We start from the raw sequence: 17,003 nt of genomic DNA on the forward strand, positions 1-17,003 counted from the left end.
CAAAACACACACTTACACACATGCTCGATCTCACACTTGAAGCTAAGGCTAGCTAAGTTCTTATCTAAGAGAATATTACCTATCTATCACATGATAGACAACCAATCACTTTGCTAAAACGCACAACTGGTAATTTAGGACATTTCCACTTATTCCTCTCCTGAAGACCTTTCTCAATACTAGACAAACTCCAACGATCATCAGTAGCTTTGGTTCCTTACATGGTGGGGAAGGGGAATGGACAAATTACAAAGGCGCTAATTTCATACCAAAAGAAAAGGCAGGGAATAGGTCGCTTACGCATGAGCCACAAAGAACAATTCCGTGGCATGTCACATCCTCTTTTCCCTAAGCAGTCTAACAGCATGATAGCAGTTCTGTCCAGAAAAACAAACAAACAAACCCAGATTAGATTAAGAAAGGGGCATCTACATTATGGGGGAGATGTGATGGTTACTGTTACCTGTCACCTTGTCAGGATCTGGACCCACCTAGGAGACAAGCTTCAGCACACCTGGAGGGATCAGGCTGGCCTCTAAGGATGTCTTTGAAGGGTTCTCTTAATTAGGCTAACTGATGTGAGGAGACCCGCTCTAAAAGTGGGTTTGAGTCCTGGGCTGTATAGAAAGGAGGGTGCTAGCCAAACACAGAACTCCCTGCTCCCTGCTTCCCTCCTGCTGCTATGATGACTGCACCCTTTACAGTGAGTTGAGTTCATCCACCTGTGAAGTGCTTTTGTCAAGGCATTTTTACTATAGCAAAAAGGAAAACAACAACAACACAACAGCCCAAGGCCGTGGGGCTGAAGGTAGCTTGGGAGTTTCAATGTCAAGACACTGTTCTTCCTTGATTAGGATAGTAGATCAAATCATGTGTCTGTACCCCGCTTAGAGCCCTCACTCCGCCAGAGACTGTGAGAACTCAGATGGGTACCTGCTTTGAGCTTATTACAGAACTGCCTGTATTCAGAACCTATTGGTTGTACACCCAGAGGGCCAAACAGGCTTTCTTAATAGACTTTATTCATACTAGTTCCTTAAGAGATATGAATGGCAGGGCCTTTTTTTCTTCTCCTTTCTTTGGCCTTTGGAAAGCTGATGAACTTGACTCCAAGGCTTTGAACAGTGTAATGCTATCTACAATATGGTATGCTTCATTAATTCAGTTTAGTCCACCTACTTTATTCAGCATTTCAGAATGCTAGAGGACCATCTGTTTGAGATTCATCCACCAAGAACATTTTGAAACCTCATTCAGCCCAAGACGTTAGCCTGAAACCCGATGAGCTAACGTTTCTTTGGTCTCCATACTTTAGTGGCTTTGATGGCCTCACTGCTTCGCATGCTGTCACACTTGTTTTATTGTTAAGGCCATTGCAAACGTGCCTGTAAATACCTCAATCCTCTGATTGCTTTTCAGCCCGGATAAATATGAACACGACAATCAGTGGATACATACTTCCTATCACGGGACCGGCTCCAAGTGCTCGGTCATATGTAATCAGAGACAAGGGTATGCTTACTTCACATTGTGGGGCACGGCCTTCAAAGGAACTAACAATATGCATAAACAGGGAAAGTGACAGTGTAATGATAAGCAGATTTGGGGACAATCATCAACTTCCCATTTACCCAGCATTGTTCATCAGTACTTTCAATAAATCTTTCCAACTATTCTTGCCCCAACCCGGATGTGATTGTCTCAAGATGTGACACATCTATTGTGTCACACTGTGCAGCTGACAGTCCCTTAGTCTTTACTGCTAAGCGCCCTCCCTTGACCACCACACCTGCCATGTTTTCCTTTATCTTCTTTCACTCACCCACCCTCCTTTACGAGTCTAGCCCAAACCTTTTATACTGCATGCTGGATCACTGCCCCGTCTGTACTCATGTGTCCCCGGGCTACTCCTTTCAATGGTCACACACTGCCTATGGGATGGAGTTCAACTTCCTGGAGTTGGACTTTAATGGCCTCCATGCCCTGGCCCAACCCTGTCTTTGAACACATTTTGTACTTTCTCCTTCTTTCCCAGAGCAAACACCCTGGCCCTGTGAACCTTGTCCAAGCTAAGTGCTCATGCCGGGATCAGTTCCATCTCTTCCTTTACCTTTGTGTGGAGGCCCACACGGAAACGCAGTCCTCATGCCCTCCTGCCCTGGGGTCTACTCAGTGCTGGGATGTTTGCCAGTACACCAATGCAATGCTAAGCTCCACATCAGGGAATCTCCCACGTCCAAAGAGATCACAAGAAAGGTCTGTTAATGAGGTTACGGCCAACAGATCCGTGGCCACAAGGAATGTTGGCTCTACAGCCAGGAGAGAAGACAACTGAACGCTCAAATCTCTAGATACGAGGTTGTAAATACATTCCCACTCTGCACGTTTTTAGTTACACATCATACCTTTCCTTCTCCACAATCATAACCACCATGATGACACAGAAAAGCTCTTCTACCGGCCCCGTCTCTTTTGGAGGATTGAATGTGGAGCCCGATGCCTGTAGGCAAGCACTCTACCAACGAACTCTACTCATGCACAGCCCTCTTTCTCTTTATTTATTATTTACTTACTTTTTGTTTCTTTTGACACAGGGTTTCTCTGTGTATTCCTGGAATTTGTTTTGTAGACCAGGTTGGTCTTGAACTCAGAGATCTGCCTGCCTCTGCCTTCCAAATGTGAGGATTAAAGACGTGCACCACCACTGCCTGGCTTTACTTTTTATTTTGAAATCAAATTGTCCAGGCTGGCCTTGAACTTGTAATCTCCTGCCTCAGTTTCCTAAGTAGCTGGGATTGTAGGCCTGTGTCAACCAGGCCCAGCTATGTGGCCCCTCTGAGTGTCCATGCAGTTTTTAAACAAACGACTCTAAGATTTGAAGATGAGACATGAAGATCAAAGTGTATGTAAGTCTTTGCCTGTTCTCCAATCCCTTGCTGGTGCTTTTAGTACTATAGTCTGCTACCACCTCTGCCACCACCACCACTTACTTCCAGTTTTGGAAACAGCACAGACAACCGTCAACAGCGAGCCACTTAAAAAAAATACGGTGCACTAGAAAACGATGCAGCGACTAAAACGGAAATGGAGCTGAATGGCAGCCATGGGAAGCTGTCCAAGGCAAACCGTGAAGAGGGAAGGAAGATGCTGAGCTGTGCCTAGGGTACACATACATCTGTGCTTCAGAGGAGGGAGGAAGGGCATACGTGTGTACTGTATGTACATAGAATTTTCTAGAAGGATATCCTAAGAGTTTTGAATGATAGTTACCTATGGGGCTATACTGGGGGTCTGGAGACAAAAGACTTTGTTTGACATTCCTTCTTGCTATAGTTTAGTTTTATAACAAAGTGTCTACTGCCTCTACTCTCAAATGAGACTAACAGGCAAATACCCGTGAAACTTCATTAACGTGTGCAAGGTCCTTCTCTAAAGACCTTTGCTTTTTCTTTTCTTTTTTTTTTTTTAAGATTTTAATTTATTTTTATCTTGTGCATGGGGTTCTGTTTGCAGGACTGTCTGGACTCTAGGTACTTGTAGTGCTTGTGGAGGCCAGAAGAGAGTGCCAGGCATCCTACAAAGGGAGTTGCAGACAGTCATGAGCTGCCATGTGGGTGCTGGGAAACCAATCTGAGCTCTTAACTGCTGAGCCATGTCTCCAGTCCCATCTAACGTTTTTTTATCTTTTTACTTTTTACTCCGAGTAACAACTGGCCCCGGGATGGTAGGACTTTTGTAACCACACCGATTTAATGATATCCTTTATGTGATTACATTTTAGAAAAGCAACTCCACTAAGAGGAGGTTTTAAAAATTGGATCCCTGGGCTGGAGAGACAGCTCAGAGGTTACGAGCACTTGCTCCTCTTCCAGAGGTCCCAGATTCAATTTCCAGCAGCCACATGGTGGCTCACATCCATCTATAATGAGATCTGGTGTCCTCTTCTGGTATGCAGAACATTGTATACATAATAAATAAATAAATACTAAAAAATATTAGAATAAAATTCAATTCCCAAGGAAGACAAACCATGTCCCCAGACATAGTTCTAAGAAAGTATATAGACACTATGCTGGAATTGCCAAGTCAGAATATAAATTTTCAAGAAAAAACATGCCAGGAAAATACAGTACACTAATATGACAAATACAGTACACTAATATGACATTTTTTCTTCTATAACTTCAGAAAATACCATTTGTCTTAAGGCACCAACGCCACTGAAAAGCACTTGGGCTGAGGGCCACCTTTCCAAATGCTCACAGTTTTGAATCTAGACTGTGTGCACAGTGATGTTTCCCATAGACACTCTTCGCTGGGAACACCCACTGGAACAAAATAGTGCAGGGTCTCACAGGCACACACACACGTACAAACACACGCATGCACACATGCATGCACGCGTGTGTGTGCGCACACACACACACATACACACAGCACAGTGAAGGTTCTGTCTGCAGTGTGCTCTAGTCCTATAGGACTATAATGAAGCTAGGGAAAAATCCTTACCTGGTGACATCATAGTTGCACTGTGATCACAGCACAACGCATTACTCATGTGTCTGGGTGATACCAGTGTAAACAATCCTACTTCACTAGCAGTCATAGAAAAGAGTGACACACTCTCACTTGGAAATGAAGGACTGTGTCCCTGGTCTACATACTCAGGTGCTTTCTATCATTGTATCTTACTCTCCTTCTACAGATCATTAAAACAAAACAGTTCATTGTAAAACAGCGGCAAGCAGGTCCTCCAGGAGGCCACTGAGAAGCCACTGTCACCATAAGATGATCCCATGTGCTTTACTGCTCCTAACACCTTGTCTGGTGGGACAAGATGTCGGGGAAGTCATCAGTGTGGATTACCTCTATCGTGGGTAGCCCTAGGTTAACGGTAAAAGGTAAAAAAACCCAAACATTTTAAAGCAGAATAAAGCTAACAGAATAAGAAAGTTTTTTTTGTTTTGTTTTGTTTTTTGAAGCTCAGTGATTCTCAACCTGTGGGTCATGACCCCCTTGGAGTCAGATACCAGATACCCTGTATATCAGATATTTACATTATGACTAATAAACAGTAGCAAAATTACAGTTATGAAGTAACAACAAAAATAGTTTTATGGTTAGGGGTCACCATAACATGAGGGCCTCTAAAGGGTCGCAGCATTAGGAAGGGTGAGAACTCCTGGTGTAGCTAAACAATGTCCCCTCTAAGTGCTATCTAAAAGGTCACAAAGTTGTTTTTAGAAAATAAAAAGGGATACTAAGATCAACTTACTACAGGAGAAAAAATGTTTTGTTTTTGTTTTTTTTGTTTTTGTTGGTAAATTCAGTGGTGCTTAAGAGCCCAGTTTTAAAAATACCATCTACAGGATGACACATTAATGCTCCACACCTTCCCGGTTCCTCATCACCGACTTGCTCACTGACTCACACAGGGCGGCTTCCCGTCCTGGAAACTCCATTCATGGTAATTGCCCTATACAGTGTACCATTAAAGTAAAACCCTTTCATATTTTTGGGTTTTTTCCATGTTGAAGAGCATACACACAAGCACTGCTATGTTACAACTGCTCACAGTATTAGCACAGTGACATGTATGTGGGTTTGTACTTGGGAGCGAAAGGCTGGACCTTAAGGCCTCGCTATGGAGTTGGCTGCACTGCCTAGGTTTATACATTTCATGATGTTTGCACAATGACAGTACCACCTAGTGAAGCATTTCTCAGAACTGTCCCTGGAGCCATCCCTGGCGTCACGACACATGACAGTGTCACCTACCTTGGGATGGCAGAAGAGACAGAGTGGCCACATACAGCTCATTTGACTTCTGAGGGCTAAGCTGTTTTGTTTGTGATTTCTAGTTTTTAATGTTTCGTCTGGACTTTCAAAAATGGTTTCTACAACTATAGCTACCTAGTAAAATCCTTCCAAAACAAACAAACAAAAAAACCCCGCCCCCTGCAAACCAGACAAACAAAAACCAAAACGAGCAAATAAGAATATATTCAGAATGAAGCTGATAAAGGTCAGATACCAACTCCCTTTAGTATAAGCATATAGGTAGTAAAAACGGTGAGATAAAGCAGGATAATGATTAACATAAATCTTAAGGCACGTTAGGGTTGGTAGGGCTGTGAAGCCATCACCAGTCAAGGAGAGTCACAGCTCGTGTCTGTAACTGGCATTGGCTCTTATGCATTTCACCTTTTTTTCTTAATGCAATATCTCTTCTGCATAACATTTAATACTTTACGGTCATTAAAAAAACTATTGAATAAAGTACTAAACGTGTGAAGTAACAGAACAAATCACATCTTTTCCAAACCTAATGCTCTGTCCCTATAAATTTACTTTTATTTTAAAAAAATATATATATTTTAGGTAGCATCTCATGACCTAGAGATCACTATGTAAACCAGGCTGGTCTTGAACCTACATAGATCCACCTTCCTCTGCCTCCCAAGGGCTGGAATTAAAGGTGTGCACCATACCCATCCCTTAACGTTTAAAACATTACCAGTAAAAACAGTTGTCATTGTATCTGGCACTGTATAACATCAGACATTCTCATACACTTTTGCTGAGCATATTCTTCCCCTTCCCCTCCCCACTTTGTTCCTGGTTTTGCTGCTTCTTCTGTGGCGCGCGCGCGCGCGCGCGCACACACACACACACACACACACACACAGAAGCACATACACACAGGTTTACATATCTATATAAAATCCAGGAACCACAAGTAAGAAAGCACAGTAGCTGTCTGTCTAATATGGGCTTAATTCGCTTAATATAATTACCTCCAGTATAACTTAACCTTTATGTAATATTTAAATTGAAATTATGACTTGAATTTAAGGCTTTCTGGTCATTGTCCTTACCAGGTCACATGCAGGCAAGTGAAATCCCCGGTCATGGTGAAGGCGAACCCCGATAGTATAACTAACCCACCAACCCCCACAACGGTTAGAGAAGGGGTGTCGACTTGGACAGCACACCTCCACAATGGCCTGTTCACGGATGGATGGCTTGACAAGGCTACACTGTATCTTTGTGAACAGCCTGGCATGGAGGCGGGTGTGGCGGGGGAGGGGGTGACCACTGAAACTGTTTTATAAGCCGGATGATCTGGAGAGCACTTTCCCTTTCATTCTGACACCTTGTGTGCCCAGCCCTGTTAACTGTGCCCCTCACAGTGCTGAGGCTGTGGGATACTTGGTTGGAACAATTAGACCCTCCAGTTTCCCCTTTTAAAAAACAGAAGTTTAATGTCCAAGGGTTAAGGGTCAGCATCTTTAGCTTGTCACTCCCTCTTGCAACCCCAGTTCTTATGATTTCTAAAGACCAGCTTTTTAAGGGACATTCTAGATAAAACTTTGATGGAGAACCAACCAGGAAAAAAAAACATGTTAAAATATTTTAGTATGGGCGGGCTGTGGTGGCACAAGCCTTTCTTTAATCCCAGCACTGAGGAGGCAGAGGCAGGGCCTAAATTCAAGGCCAGCCTAGTTACAAAGCAGAGGTCCAGGACAGCCAGGGTTACAGAGGAAGCCTGACTCCAACGACAACAACAAAACCAGAAAGGGGAAAGATCTCGATATCTGATGAATAAAAGAAAGATCACTTTTAGAAGTCGTCCACAACAGACGCTCACAGCCACCTGAGTGCTGATCCCCTGGGACAGCGGTGGCTCCAGCATAGGGTGCACAGGGTGTGCCACACCAGAATGCAACGCATCCCACCGCAGACCTGCCGGGGTCGGCGAGGGAGCCCCGACCCAGAGGCACACAGCATTCCCTAGTCTGCTTTCACCCTCTCCCCACCCAGGAAGGCCGTGCCCACCACACCCTTCTTGCCTGTGGTGGCCTGAGGTGTCACAAAGGTACTTAGGTGAGGCTCACGTTTCCAGGAATGAAAGTGGAATGAAGGATGGCCACTGTGGGGGAAGACTGGAGGTCAAAGCAGGAAGTTAGATGCCAGCCCCTGAGCCTGTCAGACCCGCAGGCAAGGGGGGGGTGGAGGTGGGGGTGAATGGGTGAGGAGTGGGGGTGAGGGCAGGGAGGGAGGGAGAAGGGAAAACTTTTTTTTTTAATTGGAGCCCCCACACTTGACCCCTGGTGTCTGTCCCTCTCTTTCCTCACTGAACTTACACTTCTAAAAAGAAGGAACAGTGAAGGAATTTAGCAATTCACTAGTTTAGGTACTTAAATACTCAGAAATCTACTTGGGAAATTATGGATTTGAGAAAGTACAAAAACAACTGGTAAGAACTAAGTAATTTATATTTCTTTCAAGCATCCTGCAGGGTACTAATCACAGAAGGCCTGGGAATACGTACTGCCAGGCAGGGGCTGTAAAAGACTTACCAACCTCAGGACAAGCTGCTGGAGAGCAGCGGCGCGAAGGCTCTCACCATCCTGCCCACAGCAGCCAGGCTGTGCACACGGGCAGGCTGCTACTCTCCACAGCACCTACTGATGACTCAGCCTGGACTTTGGAGATCAACTCACACTATCTCTGGATATTCCTGTGTTTGTCTCGGGGGAAACTCCACGCCCTGTACTGTGCCCAGAACAACTGTCAGCAATAATGGGATGCATTCAGCACCCTGCTGCACAAATGGGCTCTTTGTGCTGATGGCCAAGCCATACCCTCTGGCTCTGTGGGCAGGCCTACCAGGGCACAGGCCCGCTATCACACAAACTCAGGAGTGCAGGACAATTCACATTCAGCCTGGCCAGTATGCCTGTGTGCCCACAAGGAAAAGACCTCAGCTTAGCAAATGCAAAGTAAAGTAGCACAGTGAGCACACACACATGTGCGTGCGCATGTGCACAGACAGACAGACAGACAGACAGACACACACACACACACACACACACACACACACACACACAAAGCCAGCTGTCCAGTGGCCACTCAGTGAAGAGGGAGGGAAACGGAAGTAACGTGCAGGCCACGTGCAGAGTCAGGAGACCCTTCCTCTGTTGACTTTTTCCCAAGACACGTGCTCCAGATGCCATGAGTATCAGGTTCAACTGCAGAGGTGAAGGGGTACAGGGCACTTCTTGTCTAGTGACCACAAAGGAAGAAGGAACAATGACAATCCCTGATAAGCGAGGGGACAGGCATACTTGGTGCTAAGGGAGCCCCAGGGAAAAGGCATCAAGGGGGGTGGAGGGAGTTGGGCTTCTTTTCTTTCTACGGCAGAAAGGCAGATTTGTTTGCCCAAAGTTTCTCCAGGTTAGCAAGTCGAGAGATACAAGTTTGAAGACATATGACCCAAGAAACAGAGATGGCAGAAGAACGGAGGCACCGAGCAGTAGGCATTGGGCCCTGAATGCCCCTCCACTTAAATCAAGCTGAGCTCATCTGCCAGGAAGCCCGGAACCCCTGGCATCAAGATGGAGGGTGCTTGGGTAGAGGGGATGCAATCCCACATTAATGTAGCAGATCAGAGGTCAGGGGTGGCCAAAACCAGAGGAGAGTATCCCAGCTCCGGAGGACAGCATTGCATCTATGAAGAGACAGAGTGGCTGAGTGGCGGGTAGTGAGCAGAGGCAGGGCAATACCACTTCTGTTCCAGTCCCTTGGAGGCTTAGGATCATCCGCACAATAGGCTGGTGGAATGTGAGTCAGAGGGTTCGGTTTCAGAGGCGAGAACTTGAGGGTCCCTAGACACGTAAGCACAGGTGTCATGGTGAGTGCTCTGGACAGCAAGCCAGAGGCAGCAGCAGTAGTACCTAAGGGTGGACATGGATTTCAAAGGTCAGCCAGAACCACTCAAGTCCCTGCCTCTTGTAACTGAGTGACCCTGGGCAAGGGAATTGACCTTTTTGAGACTTTACTGTTAGCTCAGGAAATTTCTCCGGAGATTTAATGAGCTCAGAAAAGGACTTAATATCACAGCAGACAGAAGATAGTTCATATTTTCCTCTTGCCCTTTTGTGACCATATAGTGCTTTGTTTTATAATTTGAGTTCTTAACCCACGCAGCAGATTACAAGCTTTCTTGCTGTCAGTCACCCGTCTTTAAATCCCTTTTGACCTTCCTTGTATGCACAGATTCTCAAATATTTGAATTGCCACAAGTCATAAGAAAAGCTCAGGCCAGGGATGGTCCAGGGGAACCAGGAGTTTCCTGCCCTTAACGTTAAACAACAAATCCAAAGATTCCAAAATTGCTGTGTGGTTTCAGAGGTATTGATCTAACCGTTAGGGGGTGGGGAGAAAAGGGCAATGGGGTTTAGAAAAAGAGAGAGAATTCTGTCAGTATAATGAAGTCTAGCCTGCGTGTACCTGCAATATTTAGGAAGAAGACTGTCTACTGGAGTAAATTTCACATGGTCTCTCTGTCTTAGTTCAAATCAGGGTCTAAAAGTGCTAACTAACAAATGCTTGCAAATGGGTCACACTTCAAACGAGGTGTTAAGTCAACAGAATATTCTATGAGAAATGCATGCTTTTTTTGGAAGGGGTTGGGCTTATTCTGCTAATTTTCAATACAAATTTAACTTTAATTTCTAATGAACACATTTAAACTATAGATGACCCTTGACCTGACATAGGTGATTCGACATAAAAGATTTAAACTTTACAGTAGTATGAAAGTAATCTACGTTCGGTAGAAACCATGTCTCCAAATTTCAAATCTCTTCCTGGGCTAATGATGCTGGGTTCAAAATACCCTTGTGATGGCAACCAATGGCAGAGAGACAGCTCCCTGTCAGTCATGTACTCCTGAGAGTAAGCCGGAGTGCTCCTCTGCAGTGGGCTGCGGTGCTCCACTCCAGACAGACACATTTTCAGTGGGTGGCACTTTCAACTCGAGTTTATCAGGATGAAAGCCCACCAGAAGCCGGGAGCATGCTGTGACTGCGATGTCACACTGTCCACCAGCAGCACAAACCCAGCTCTACAAAAACAGGACTCGGGATCTGCGACCTTTGTGGCCACTATGACCTCGAGCCCTCAGCAAATTCAGCTTCAAGGTTGTTCTTTCTCCTCTTCTCCCTCAGAACACTGTAGAGATATTCTAAATTCTTCTTCTACCCAGACTTCACTTCATTCTCTGAAGACAGGGGTCCCCTGGGTGAAGCCTCAGGTCACAGACAGGGACAGGCAGCATTTGCCTGCCACAGCAGCAGCCAAGCAGGGAGATCCGGCTGCAGATAACAGAGGGCACCCGTGCTGGGCTTCCGCCTTTAATCCCAGCACCCAGGAAGCGGAGGCCCGTACTGGCTTTTGTCTGGCCAGTGATCTTGTGGTGGTGGCCATTCTAAGGTAGAGGAGAGGCTGGCTCTCTATCTCTGGCCAGTGAGCTTGTGGTGGTGGCCATTCTAAGGTAGAGGAGAGGCTGGCTCTCTATCTCTTGGGTTGCAGAGAGCATCAGAAGGGCAGACACTGCATCCTTTGGAGCTGGAAGACTGCAGCAGTTATTTACTCTTACCTGTGTAAGTGCTTCCCTAATAGATATCTATTTATAATTTATCTTGGGTCTGGTAGACTCATGTAAGCCCCACCTTCAGAGGCAGGAGAATCTGTTTGTTGAAGGCCAGTCTGATTTACAGAGTTCCAAGACAGTCAACCCTACATAGAGACCCAGTCTCAAAAATCAAATCAAATCACTCACTTACTCAATCATTCAATCAATCGCACACACAAAGGGCACTAGCTTTGGGAGGACAATGATCTATACCTATCCTTGACCCAAGCATGTTTACTTTAGTAATTTATCTATTGCGTAGTTGTAGGATGGAGAGTGTGGGGAGAGTGTTGAAGCTGTAGCTTGGGAGCTCAGTACTTTTCTAATGTATACAAAGCCCTGGGTTTGATTTTGGACACACGCATGAAATTGTTTTCATCCATATCAGGTTACAGAAAAAAGGACAGGGATTTGAAATATATTAAGTCCAAACAAATACAGGAAAAACAAAGACCCACCACATCCTGAAAACAACTTGAACAGTGTGTATGTCAATGGAGAACCAGTTAAAAAACACATGTGTTCGCACAGAGACTACGTCTGCGAAGACCTTGCTGTCCCAGGTGTGTGTGTATCAGGGGAAGCAGAGGCTTTACTTAGTTCTTACTTTAAGATATTTGGTACTACGGAATTTGTTTACAATGAACTTCAACTTAAAATGATTTTTAGCTCCATTTTATTTTCATTTTATGAATGTTTGCCTGCATATGTGTCTTGTGCACCACTTGCAGTACCCATGGGGGCCAGAAGAGGGCATTGGATTCTTTGGAACTGGAGTTAGTTGGTTGAGAGTCACCATTCAGGAGCTGGGAATTAAACCTGGGTCCTCTGGAAGAGCAGCCAGTGCTCTTAACCTCTGAGCCATCTCTCCACTCCTGAGCTTACACTTTTTAAGTTAAGGTTGTAAGGAAAAAGGTGAGCCTTCAAAATTCAGGCTCATTCAGACAATGCACTGAGTACTTCACTTAGTGATGCCATTTTACTCTTTGCTCAGCAAGAAACGCCAAACCTGGGCACCAACAGCACAGAGGAGACACACTGAAATGTGTTTGCTTTAGCAGTTAATGATTCAATCAGGAGATTCGGCTGCTCTCTAAGGCCCTGGCTCTGTTACGTGTTAAGTGGCTGCATTTGGCCATCATCTTTATGCTAAACGTGTGTCTGAACTTGAAGTCAGTTTTATTTAGGAGATCTGGGTTGTGTTGTTTCCTACAGTTTAGTTTCAAATCTTAAAGACAACCCCCCCAAAAGAAACCAAAACAACCTTTCATGTTAAAAACAACAAAAAGATCCATGCCCAGGCTCTGGGTAGGACAAATGGGATCTTTAGAGCTCAGATCCACTGTTTTCAAACGACATCCCCAGGTAATTCTTGTCTCTGCCATTGCTTCATGCACCCTGGAATTAACGCCAAGTGAACAGTTTTCCTAGGAGACAACGCCGCAGCAAGCAGAGAGTCCTTGAACACAAGTGTCCACTGATGCATGCTCCAGAATGTGAAGTACCAGGAGTGAACAAATCCGCCCATCTGGCTCCTTAGGGGGGGGCAGGCATGGAGGAGAGCTGTGTCTGGGAAATTGGGCCCTGAGTCTGAGCGTGGCCTCCATCACCTAGCCCTGACCAATGGGAATCTGTACCTAACAACTTCCCTTCTCCCAACAGCTCTACCCGGTTTTATCCCAGCTACAGTTTGAGCATGAAGAGTGGTATTTCCAGAGCATCCACTTGTAAGATCACCCGGGGCCATTACACTCCCTGCCCCACCTCCAGACAGTGAATCAGAGTCTCTAGTAGGTTCTGTGTCTTAGCTGGAGCCCAGGTTATAATGCACACACAGGGAGGTTTGGGAAGCCTCAATTCAGGTCAGACTCATTGCGAGAAAGGAACCAGGCCTGTCTGAGTTACATAATTTCCCCAAGGGCTGATTAACTCTGGCTGGGAGACCCAGGACATGGTGAGCTCATTCTTTCCTCATGGACCAATACTACCTGCTATGTGTAATCATCAGGGTCCACGTTATCTGTGAAGTTTCTGACTCACCGTGAGGCAGCTGTAGGTAGGTGACTAATGAAGCTTGAGTTTAGGACACATGTCAGAACGAGCTAAGAGACGGGCGATACCGTCCCCTTCGCCCCTCCCCCATTTCTTTCACTTTCAGTATCAGCAGCGGGTGGTGTGTGTGTGTGTGTGTGTGTGTGTGTGTGTGTGTGTGTGTGTGTCGGGCTGCACACCTGGGAGAGAGCAACAGCAGCCTGGCGGAGTGCACCCAGGTGAGGCAGGAGCACAAGCCGACTCAACCTCCTCACCATTTCCTCAGCTAGAGTTAGTGCGGACAGCCCTCATCGCCGCCACACACTGGCTTCCAGCAACTGCCTGCCCCTTGTGGTCCCTGTGCAGCCCCTATTGAGTCTGTGGCCTGGAATCTGCATCTCTAACTGAGAACAACCACCCCGCCCCCACCCACAAGCCCCAGCTTGGAAATCACAGAGCAAGCTTTGACTCAAGGAGAGCGAGATCCACTTATAATTGCCTCTAATTGGCCCTCCCACACGGTCGCACAATTTACAGCTGTAATCAGTTCCAAAAAGGATGCCACACATTCGCTTTTACCTTCAAACCAGAAGCCTTTCTGGCAAGGTTCTTCATGTAACTGTTTTGATTTTTCTTAATATATCGAGATTAAAAATGAGATGAATGAATGAACAAAAAAGCAAAGATGCAAATGAGTTTTAAAGAAAGCCCTCATCTCCATGACCTCGGTGGCAACCCTGTAGAATTCACATTCATAACAGAGACTGAGACGAAATGGGGAAAACCTTTGGCATCTCAGGACATATGGTCCTCAAGGTGCATGCATCTCTTCGGACATCCTCCATATCCTGATTTTTATCTTTCTTGGCATGCTCAACTCTCTTTTAACAAAGTCACAACCCTTTGTTGCCATGGAACCAAATCAGACATGAAGCCTGTTACTATGACTTCCCTGCAGGGCTAAAAAAAGACCCAGTGACCAAAAGACCAGCTTTTTCTTCTTAAAAACAAAACAAAAATCAAGGCAAAGAGGCGTCAGAAACAATCGGACACCTTTGTGTCTACTAACACTTGAGTTTCATATAGGGTAGTCTAAGCTCCTAAGCCAAAGCTCGTCAATATTTTATTTCAAAAAATTAGGCTGGGACTTTCCAAAGATGATATTTTTTAACAAATAAATAACTGGCACAAAGGATACAGCTGTTCTTAGGATTCTCCCATTTCCCCCTCTCCTAGGTGAGCTTTCTTAAGACTGAATCTCTGTTTAGCAAATAGGTGTCAATCAGCAGCTACCAAATTGCAATATCCATTTCCACCAGTACTAGGCTTTTGCCAAGAGCTCATTATTTCTCTGCAAAGAGAAGATATCTAAACAATACAATCAACCCAGTGTTCTGCTGTGTCTGCAGCTGGACTGACCGTAGAGAAAAACATCTGACGCTAGCAACAGAGCTATATAAGAAAAGAGGATTAGCGTTGGTTGAGTGCCTACCGCGAGCTGGGCATCTCACATCTCACTGTGTGACTGGGTACTACCACTGAGGTTTCCAGGGCCCCCAGTCTGCCGTACAGTCCTGGTGCCCGACTCCGAGAGCCAGTTCTCATTCAGCTGCCCTTGTTCCTGGCTCTGGGTGTAGAGCATTTGTTCACCACTCGTTCTTTATGAGGGAATTCACGGCTTGCTTCTCCAAAGAGGGCGAGGACTCTGCCTTGACTCCCAGCTGGCTGCGGCAGGGAGCTGTTTACATCTTACTGTCATACAATGCAGGGAAAATCCTGTCCATTTGTCCAGGATGACACAGCTGTACTAGGTATTCCGGGCTGGTCACTGCCCCATACCTCCCAGTCGTGGACCCCATGGTGGGAAGGACCTCTATGTCCCTGCTCTCCTGCAGTGTCAGCAGCAGAACAGAAGCCAAGTGATTAAACTCACAACAGCCATTCTAACCTGGACAGACAGCTTCAAGAAATGACTAGAAGAAATATGGGGACGCACAGGCACTAAGTGTGACATTAGATTGTTAATTACACAGCCTCTAAGTTAAGGCTATTTTAACTAGTAACATGTATAATGAATATAGCAACAACTTTCCTGGAAAAAGCTAAATTCAATGCAGAATCTCCAGGCCATACCACTCAGCCGACAAAAGAGACAGTGAGTGATGATGAAGACCGGGAAACCCGGAATCCACACACACAGTTGGTGAGAAGACACATCGGGGCATCGTTCTGGAAAACGCTGGCCGTCCCCCAAAATTAAACACCGCATTGCCATGAGACCTAGAATCCCACTCCTAGTTATGGACCCAAGGGAAAAGAGAAGATAAGTTCACAAACACCCGCATGGCAGCATATTCCAGTGATCACCAGATGACAAAACAAAGTCAGAGATTCGCAGAATATTATTCACCCATACAAGCAACAAAGTACTGGTTTGTGTTACAACGTAGATGGACCTTGAAAACATATTAAAGAAGACAGACATAAAGGTCACAAAATATATGATTTCACTTTGGGAAAACGTATCAACTAGGCAAATCCTAGAGACAGAAAATAGGTTGCCACCTGCAGGGCTTGGGGTTTTGAGGAGGGATGGAGACAGACTACTGGTTATCTTTTTTGAAGTGACGCAAATTTTCTAACATTGATGGTGTGATGATTGTATAGCTTTGTGAACATATTAAAGCCCATTCAGTTGCATACTTCAACTGGGAGGGTTGTACAGTATTACAATTATATATATATGTGCATGTGTGTGTGTATAACATATTAAAGCTTTTCAAAAAACAAAACTACAAAATACTTAAAAAAATTTTTTTGCTGTAACCCAGCTCATAAGATACCTAACATTAAGTGGGCTGCTTAGCCTTGTGGAGTCGCCATAAGACTGGATTTGAACTCAGATTCAAAGTTTAAGTTGCATCCCCCACCCCTTCTCCCTCAACAAATCCAAGACTAGACATTTATTTTAAATGATGTTGATTTTTTGTATGTGTATGTAGGTGTGCATGTATGCATGTATACATATGTGTACATGTGTGTGTGTGCGCACGCACATGCACGCGCGTGTGCTCCACAACACGTATGTGGAGATCACAGGACAATTTGCAGGAGTCAGTTCTGTTCTCTCCTCCACTTGTGGTTTCTGGGAATCGAACTCAGGGCAGCAAGCACCTTAAAAAACAAAACCCTCTCACCAGCCCTACACTGCGTTCTTATTTCCATACTTGAATGTTGCAAACCTGGAGTCATCCATGGACATATCACTGGGGTTTCATGGATTTGCTACAAGCAAATTAAAACGTTGTATTTACTTAGATGCTAAACAATACAACTGCATTGGAGGGGCAGCGGAGAGCCTTCTGCCAACCAGGAGCTGCCCGGCTATCGGGGCCGCTTACATTTCTCCCTGTAGTGGGGCCAGGAACTGGGTGCCTTTAGTTCACTGGGTCAGGGAGATAGCTCAGCCACCAAAGGTGCTTACAGATAC

The 17,003-nt window shown here is 45.4% G+C and overlaps 1 protein-coding gene across 9 annotated transcripts in view; it reads right to left on the reverse strand.

Annotated features, from left to right (window-relative positions):
• Tmcc3 (transmembrane and coiled-coil domain family 3) overlaps nt 1-17,003 on the reverse strand; it is a 260,794-nt gene that overhangs the window by 29,877 nt on the left and 213,914 nt on the right. For 2 of the 9 annotated variants that reach the window (XM_040755012.1, XM_040755010.1), the window contains exon 1: nt 8,368-8,815. The exons of 6 other annotated variants lie outside the window; for them this stretch is intronic. The gene's annotated coding sequence lies outside the window, so the exon portion shown is untranslated. Of the gene's footprint in view, nt 1-8,363; nt 8,816-17,003 lie in introns of those variants that run through there. One more of the 9 variants, XM_040755013.1, reaches the window with a different exon arrangement.

Source organism: Mesocricetus auratus, unplaced genomic scaffold (assembly GCF_017639785.1).
Source record: "Mesocricetus auratus isolate SY011 unplaced genomic scaffold, BCM_Maur_2.0 Super-Scaffold_100011, whole genome shotgun sequence".
Lineage (NCBI taxonomy): Eukaryota > Metazoa > Chordata > Mammalia > Rodentia > Cricetidae > Mesocricetus > Mesocricetus auratus.